Genomic DNA, 7,543 nt, shown 5'->3' with positions numbered 1-7,543 from the left:
TACACAGCATGTGGGAAGGACACTTGTTAGTTATGTGACGTTATTTTTTTTTTTAATATTTATTTGTTTGAGAGAGAGAGAGGAAGAGAGAATAGGGGAGGGGCAAAGGGGGAGAGAGAAACTCAAGCAGACTCCCCACGGAGCGCAGAGCTAGACGCAGGGCTCCATCTCACAACCCTGAGATCATGACTCCAGCTGAAATGAAGAGTCAGACACTCAAAGGACTGAGCCACCCAGGGGCCTCAGTTATGTGGCATTATTAATGCCTCGTCCGTTAAAGGAAGATAACATCGAGGGATTGTGCTGAGATTAAATGGGCCCATGCTTATGGTTAGGCATTATTTTGGCATACTCATTAATGTTCATTTTTCTCTCTGTATGTTCCATTCCCTTTCCCTCATTCAGGAGGTTTTGAGGCTTGGAGCAGAGGGAGGAGGAAGAGGAAGGAAGCAGAAGTCATCTACAGCTCTTTTAAGTGTCAAATATACGTCAATCAATAGCAAAAAAAAAATTCTTTTAAGATTTTATTTATTTATTTGATGGAGAGATCACAAGTTGGCAGAGAGGCAGGCAGAGAGAGAGGAAGGGAAGCAGGCTCCCCGCCAAGCAGAGAGCCCGATGTGGGGCTCGATCCCAGAACCCTGAGATCATGACCTAAGCCGAAAGCAGAGGCTTAACCCACTGAGTCACCCAGGCCCCCCAAATTTTTTAAATTAAAAATGTTTAAAAAATGAAGCTCTTTGAAGAGCCTAAGCCCTCAGGAGAACTGAGATGGTTTCTGTAGGTGATAAAGGGGTGAAAGAAAAGCGTTCAAGGCATCTTGGCCAGAAGCAGCGGAGAGAGACCATCCCCCTACCTCTAGAACCAGAAGCAGGGTCTCCTGGCATGAAGAAGAATGAGAGTGGGCAAGAGATCTGTGGGCCCCAGAGGAGCTCTAAGGGGGGCGGGCAGCAGAAGCCTAGGGCGAATGGGTTGGGGATGCATCTAAGCCATGACGGTGACCATGACAAACAGGGAAACATGGGACCTATGGGGTCCCTGTGGTCCATGCAAGGACAGCCTCAGATGTGACTTGGGGACAGTTGAATGAGGACCACAATACCATGCTCCTAACCCACAGCATTGCATTAAGACCTCAGAAATACGACATAACTCCTGCAAGAGGGTATATATATTTTTCCACCAACCTGATGCGAAAAGGGACTAGAAGTCAAAAATGAGGCACCGATACAAAAAACAAAGAAAGTTATATTTCTTGCGTTTTGGAGGTGTCTGGAAACAGGGAGAAGATCCCAGGCCTCAGCGGATGGGAGGCCTGAATCCAGAGGAGGGGCTGCACATGCACCGTCTGTCCCTCCTGGCCTTTCCTGGGAGGTTCCATATACCGTGTGGCATCCTCCTCAGGCCCCAGCTGCTCTGTGGTGACATCCAGCCTTAGCTTCTTCTGGAGTCTGGAGCCACATTCTCTGACCTCTGTAAAACGTCATGGGGCTGTTTGCTTCTTCCTTGGGATCGGTTAGACTCTGGTAGGTGCTGGAAAGGATGGTCCAGGCTGGTTTTATAAGGCTCCCCATGCACCCCTCCTCGTCAGCCCTCAAGTGGGCCACGTGGCTTGATCCCAAGACCTGGCAAGACAGCCACAGACATCTGCAAAGTGACAAAAGGAGAGAAGCCTACGAAGAAAACAGCACTCACACATGAAAATGCCTGGAAATGTTTTGCAGACACATTCTTCTTCTCAGGGGTGAGGTTCAAGGCCAACAGAGCCAGGAGCCTGGGGCTCCCAGAGGTGACTCAAGCGGCCAGAGCAGATAAGCACAGTTACTTCCTCCCTGGTATGTGTGTATGTCTGGGTGTGTATTTTGTGTGTGTACGTATGCACGTATGCGAGTGAGTGTTGGGGTGTGTGTGTGTGTGTGTCTGTCCTAGGACAGGGCCTCTCCCTAGAACTCTGGAGCTGGTAGGACATTTAGTGATCCCCTAAGCCCGGTCACTTCTTTCCAAGGATGCGGAGCCTGAGGCCCAAGGGACACAGCTTACCTGAGGTCACACCATTCTCCAGAGAGAAAGGAGGAAATGACCCAGGACTCTGAAGTGGTCTTACCTGCACCCCAATACTGGCCCCTCTTGCTTGGTGGAGGTCACAGCCACTGGATGAAGAGAGAATCTTCAAATGAGATGATGAGAGAGAATCTCAAACAGACTCTATGCTGAGCACGGAGCCTGATTCGGGGCTCGATCCCAGGACCCCGAGATCATGACATGAGCCGAACCCAGGTCGGGCGCTTGCTTGACCAACTGTGCTATCCAGGCGCCCCTCAAAGGGGCATTTTTAACCTGTAGTTCACAGATGAGGAAACTGGACCCAGATGTGTTCTGCTTCCCATGGCCAGTGCCCCTGCTATTTATGAAACATGATTGACATTTCTGAGCACCTACTACGTGCCACTCACGTGCATTAGCTCACTGTCCTAACAGCGGCAGGTGCTATGATCAGCAGGTTATAAACGAGGTCTCTAACGCACAGGGTTTAAATAATTCACCAAGATTAAAACAGCAAGAAAAGGAAGGGAGGAGTCAGAAATCCAACCCTCCATGAGGGAGGGAAGTGAGACAGGGAAGGGAGGGGAGCCATTGATGTCGATGGTAATAAGCAGAGTGAGTTCTGGGGTTCATCCCCTCCAAGGACAGACGGCACACACACGTTGGGATTTAGCAGAGGAGTGAGAACAGCCCTCCTTGGTTGAAGGTCTCACCTGTGGTATCGGCACATCCTTGGCACTTTGGAGCTGCACCCCCCGCCCCTCCAGGTGTGGGCTTTGCATCCAAGGAATGTCCCAAGGCAGAGATGCGAGAAGTCACCTTCATAATGTACTGTCATCATCAGCAGTTGACTCCAGGTGGCCCAGGGCAAACAGGCATGGCAGCATCCGCTACCTGGAATTAGGTCGAACAAATGGACGGTCAACAAATGCTCATTTCTTCCCTACTGGCTACAGGTACTTTCTTTGGTTTGTGTCTGTGTGTGTTTACCCAGACATTCCTAAAAATCAATAAAATCCATTTCATTAAGTGTCTGTCAACATGAGATTGGCCTTTGCATCATCCATATTAAAAAAACTCACAGGTCAGGGCACGTGGGTGGCTCAGTCGTTAGGCAACTGCCTTCAGCTCAGGTCACGTCCTGTCCTGGGGTCCTGGGATTAAGCCCTGTGTTGGGCTCCCTGCTCAGCAGGAAGACTGCTCCCTCTCTCACTTCCTCTGCTTGTGTTCCCTTTCTCCCTCTCTCTCTCTCTCTCTCTCTCGTGTGTCAAATACATAAATAAAATCTTTTTTTTTTAAGATTTTATTTATTTATTTGAGAGAGAGACAGTGAGAGAGAGCATGAGCGAGGAGAAGGTCAGAGGGAGAAGCAGACTCCCCGTGGAGCTGGGAGCCTGATGCAGGACTCAGTCCTGGGACTCCCGGATCATGACCTGAGCCAAAGGCAGTCATCCAACCAACTGAGCCACCCAGGCGTCCCCATAAATAAAATCTAAAAAATTCACAGGTTAAAAAACTTGCTTTATCGGATCACTCACTACCCAATTATTAATTAAACACCACATTGTGAAGATACTAAGTGCCTATGAATTTTTTGCTTAAAATGGTTAGTTGTATGTTATGTGAATTTCACTTAAATTAAAAAATGATCTCACGGTCATGTCCATAAGGAGTAGAGAGAAGTCAAAAGCAGGTGTCAGGTGAGCCACACAGGAAGCAGGAAGGTGACCTCCCCTGCCCAGTCCTGCCAGAGAGATCCCCAGGGTCAACCGCAAACTAAGAGAACAATGAAGTGGTATTTTTTTGTCTTTCAAACTGGGACATGTTTTCACAAATAGTACTCCAATTTGGCAGGAGTATAGTGAAAAGGGCATTCTCAACACTTCTGGTGGGATAAAAATGAGCCTAGACATTCTGGAGGTAGCCTTGCCATTTTGTAATATAAGAATTAAATTGTCCAGGTCTTTTTAATTTTTTAAAGATTATTTACTTATTTATTTATTTATCTGAGAAAGAGAGAGCACACAAGCAGGGAAGCAGCAAAGGGAGAGGGAGAAGCAGGCTCCCTGCTGAGCAGAGAGCCTGATGCGGGGGCTGGATCCCAGGACCCTGAGATCATGACCTGACCAGAAGGCAGATGCTTAACTGACTGAAATTCCCAGGCGCCCCTGTTCAGGCCTTTATAAATAAAACATTTCCTATCCAGTTTTCATGTGCAGATGTTTTACCCAAGACTATGTCTTCAGCTGGACCTCAAAGAAGAACGTGAATATTTCCTAAGATCATGATCAGTGGTCTAAATATTATTTAATTTAATTTATTTTGTTTTGTTAAGATTTTATTTATTTGTCAGAAAGCCCAATTAGGGGCAGCAGCAGGCAAAGGGAGAAGCAGGCTCCCCACTGAGTAAGGAGCCCCATGTGGGACTCCAACCCAGGACCCTGGGATCATGACCTGAGCTGAAGGCAGACACCTAACCAGCTGAGCCACCCAGGAGACCCTAATTTTTTTTTTTTTTTTTTTTAAAGAAATCTATACCTTTTCACTTAGTATAGACTAAGACCATGACTATACCCTTTGACTTAGGTTCCTGGCCAGAGACAGGCCCAAACATTTAGTCTATAACTGAAGTGGTATTTCAAATCAGTGAGGGAATATTCTCATTAAAGACAAAGGTTATAATGGCATTGGGGCAGTTTTCTAACTATTTGGGAAAAAAATAAGTTTAGATCTTTATCTCATACTTTTTTTTTTTTTAAGATTTTACTTATTTATTTGGAAGAGTGAGAAAGCACAAGTGGGTGAGACAGGCAAAGGGACCAGCAGACCTAACTGAGCAAGGAGCCAGACCAGGGGCTCCATGGGACCCTGGGATCATGACCTGAGCCAAATCTGACACTTAACCTGACTGAGCCACCCAGGTGCCCCGACCTCATACCTTTCATCAAAAAATATTCCAAAGGGGATTAAAAACATGAAGAAGTAGAGGGAGGAGGAGGAGGGGTTTGAGGAAAACGGAGGAGGAGGGAATAGGGAAATTTGTCTGGTACTCAGATGGAAACAGTCCTACAAGCAAAAAGCAAAGGCAAAAAGAATACAAGAAAACATCAAAAGGTCAGACCACATACAAATGTAAAGCTGGTGTGTTAAAAAAATCTTCAAAAACAGAAACAGGTAACTTCTAAGCTTGGAATACTTGCCACGCATGGGAGAGACGTGACATTTTGAAGTGCTTCTAAAAATCATCGAGAGGGAGAAAAAAATTAAAAATAGGAAAGCGGACAAAAGATAGGAATAGGCAACTCACAAAAGGGGAAGGGTAGCTGTTTGCGTCTATTTTTAAAATGCGGCAGTCACGTGGTTGTGCAGCCAGGGGAAGAGGAACAGAGCCCAGGCTTTGGGCAGAAAAGGCGTTCCCTGTTTCCGGAGGTGCGGGTGCGGGGGGCAATGTCCCGTGCCCTTCCCCCAATCTGGGCCAGGCCTCCAGGGAGCCGGCATCCGGGGTGCCCGAGCTCACCGTTCCCAGGGTCGGGAGAAACCATTCCCTCCCTTGTGGAGGCTTCCCCCCGGGCCAAGACCCGGGCCTCGGGGAGATGGTGAGTGCTCTTCCCGCTTTCCCCGGACGGACTCGGGCCCCAGGACGCGGGCCAGCACCAGGGGTGGGGTCGGGCGCGCGCCCCCAGGGCCGCCTCCCGCGCCCTCCACCGCGCTCCCGGCCACCGGGGGGCAGTGCTGCCCAGGACACGGCCGGCCAAGGCCCGCGCGGGGAGCCCACAAAGGCCCCTTTCTTCTCCGCGCGGAGATGAGTCACGGCGCAGGCAAATGTCAGAAACGGCCTCGGATCCGGTGCGACTGCAGATCCCGGGCGCGGGGCGGCGGCGGCGGCCGTCAGAGTCACGCGGCTGTCCCGCTCCCCGCGCATCGGGCTCCTCCCCGGGCTTGGCGCGCGGCGCCGCGAAACTGGGTCAGGCCCGTGGCCTAGTTTGTGTTTAGCAAGGGCGGCCACTGGCAGGAGGTGAGTGGGCAGGGCATCTCCATTTCCTCCCTGGCTCATTCATGGGACAGATATCTGAAGAGCCCCTACTAAGTGCCAGGCAGGTCAGGGGACTGACGGGGCAGTTGCTAGTGAACTTCTGCAGCCGGGCCATGTGAGTTCACAGGGGGTCATCTCAGGACCCTGGAGGCTGGGCTTGCCTGGGCAGGTCCCCAAATCCCTAGGCTCGCTGTCCCATAGCCAAGTTCAGCTGCTCAAATTGGAATGTCTCATCCTGGCGTTGGATTCCCCTGGGATCTAACCCGGCCACCTGCCACCACTCTGACCGCTCCACCGGATGTCCCCACACATGTCCCTGAGCCCCCACCACCCCGGCCCCGCCACCACCCCATTTCTGCCCATCTGGGCCTGGGCTTGTATTCCAGTCCGAAGTGGCCTTCTGCCTCCCACACCTACCCAAGCCCACCTCTGCTTCTGATCTTCCCTCTGCCCTGGGATCGCGCCCTGGGATGTCCCAGCACAGCATTTCCGTTTCTCTTAAAAAAAAAAAAAAAAAAAAAATATCAGGGATGCCTGGGTGGCTCAGTCTGTGAAGCCTCTGCCATGGGCTGAGGTCCTGATCCCAGGGTCCTCGGAGCAAGCCCTGCCTGGGGCTGTCTGCGGGAGGGGGGTGGGGAGGTGCAGTCAGGTTCGTGTCCTCTGCGCCTCCCCCAACCATACTCGCTCTCTCTCTCTCTCAAATAAATAAAATCTTTAAAAAAAAATTCTAATGAGTAAATTTGAAAATCCGGTTGGTCTTAGTAAGTGATTCATGAATCAGGCAGCACCCCATCTGGCAAATAGAGGGGAGCTCTGAGCGGTTGTACAGAATGGAAGGATTTTATAGGAAGGAGGGTGGTGCAAGAACGTTATTAGCCAAAAAAAAAAAAAAAAAAAAAAAGGATTGTTCCAGACTCTTTCCCTAAGAGGGAAGCCCAAGGGGGTTTATCAGCGGCTGACTTCATCTTCCTTTAGAGATCTGGCCACCCCTGTGGCAGACTCCTTGGCGGGCAGGAAAATTCCTGACTGGCTGGTTAGGACTGCATTTCTCAGGGAGGTTGAAACTGCAATTAGATTCCAGTGCTAAGCCCATTTGGAGACTCGGCCTAAGTGACACCATTTGGGGCCTATAGCTTTTTATTTTTTTTTAAGACTCTCTCCAGATTTTTCACTTTCTGCTCCTAAAGAGAACACTTTGGTCACCTGGTCCCAAAATGCGAGCCGCTGGACCTCAAGGAAGCTAGAGGCAACCTGTACAGACCAGGTCTCTTCAGCAGGAGGCGGGAGGCAGGGTGGGGGGAGGGGTTGCCTCTGGAGATGGCAGGGGAGACCCAGAAAGGAGGGACCTCTCTGGAGGAGGAGGAAACATTGGGGAAGGAAGAAGCTGTGGGCAGGAGGAACACAGAGACCTTCTGTGCCAGGAGGGAGGTCAGCAAGAGTCAAATGGAGGAGGGGCTGAGTCCAGAA

At 50.3% G+C, this 7,543-nt stretch overlaps 1 long non-coding RNA gene across 1 annotated transcript; it reads right to left on the bottom strand.

Moving 5' to 3' along the window:
- Positions 1–1,228: 1,228 nt before the first annotated feature.
- LOC123389183 lies at positions 1,229–6,378 on the bottom strand. The gene is made up of 2 exons (XR_006603756.1): positions 5,561–6,378; positions 1,229–2,937 (listed from the first exon to the last, which is right to left on the bottom strand). It is a non-coding gene; the product is annotated as an uncharacterized LOC123389183 (long non-coding RNA).
- Positions 6,379–7,543: the final 1,165 nt, after the last annotated feature.

The sequence above is a fragment of the Mustela putorius genome, unplaced genomic scaffold, assembly GCF_011764305.1.
Source record: "Mustela putorius furo isolate JIRA1106 unplaced genomic scaffold, ASM1176430v1.1 tig00003962_pilon_pilon_pilon, whole genome shotgun sequence".
Taxonomy (NCBI): Eukaryota; Metazoa; Chordata; class Mammalia; order Carnivora; family Mustelidae; genus Mustela; species Mustela putorius.
This window is presented reverse-complemented; position numbering and strand designations above follow the sequence as displayed.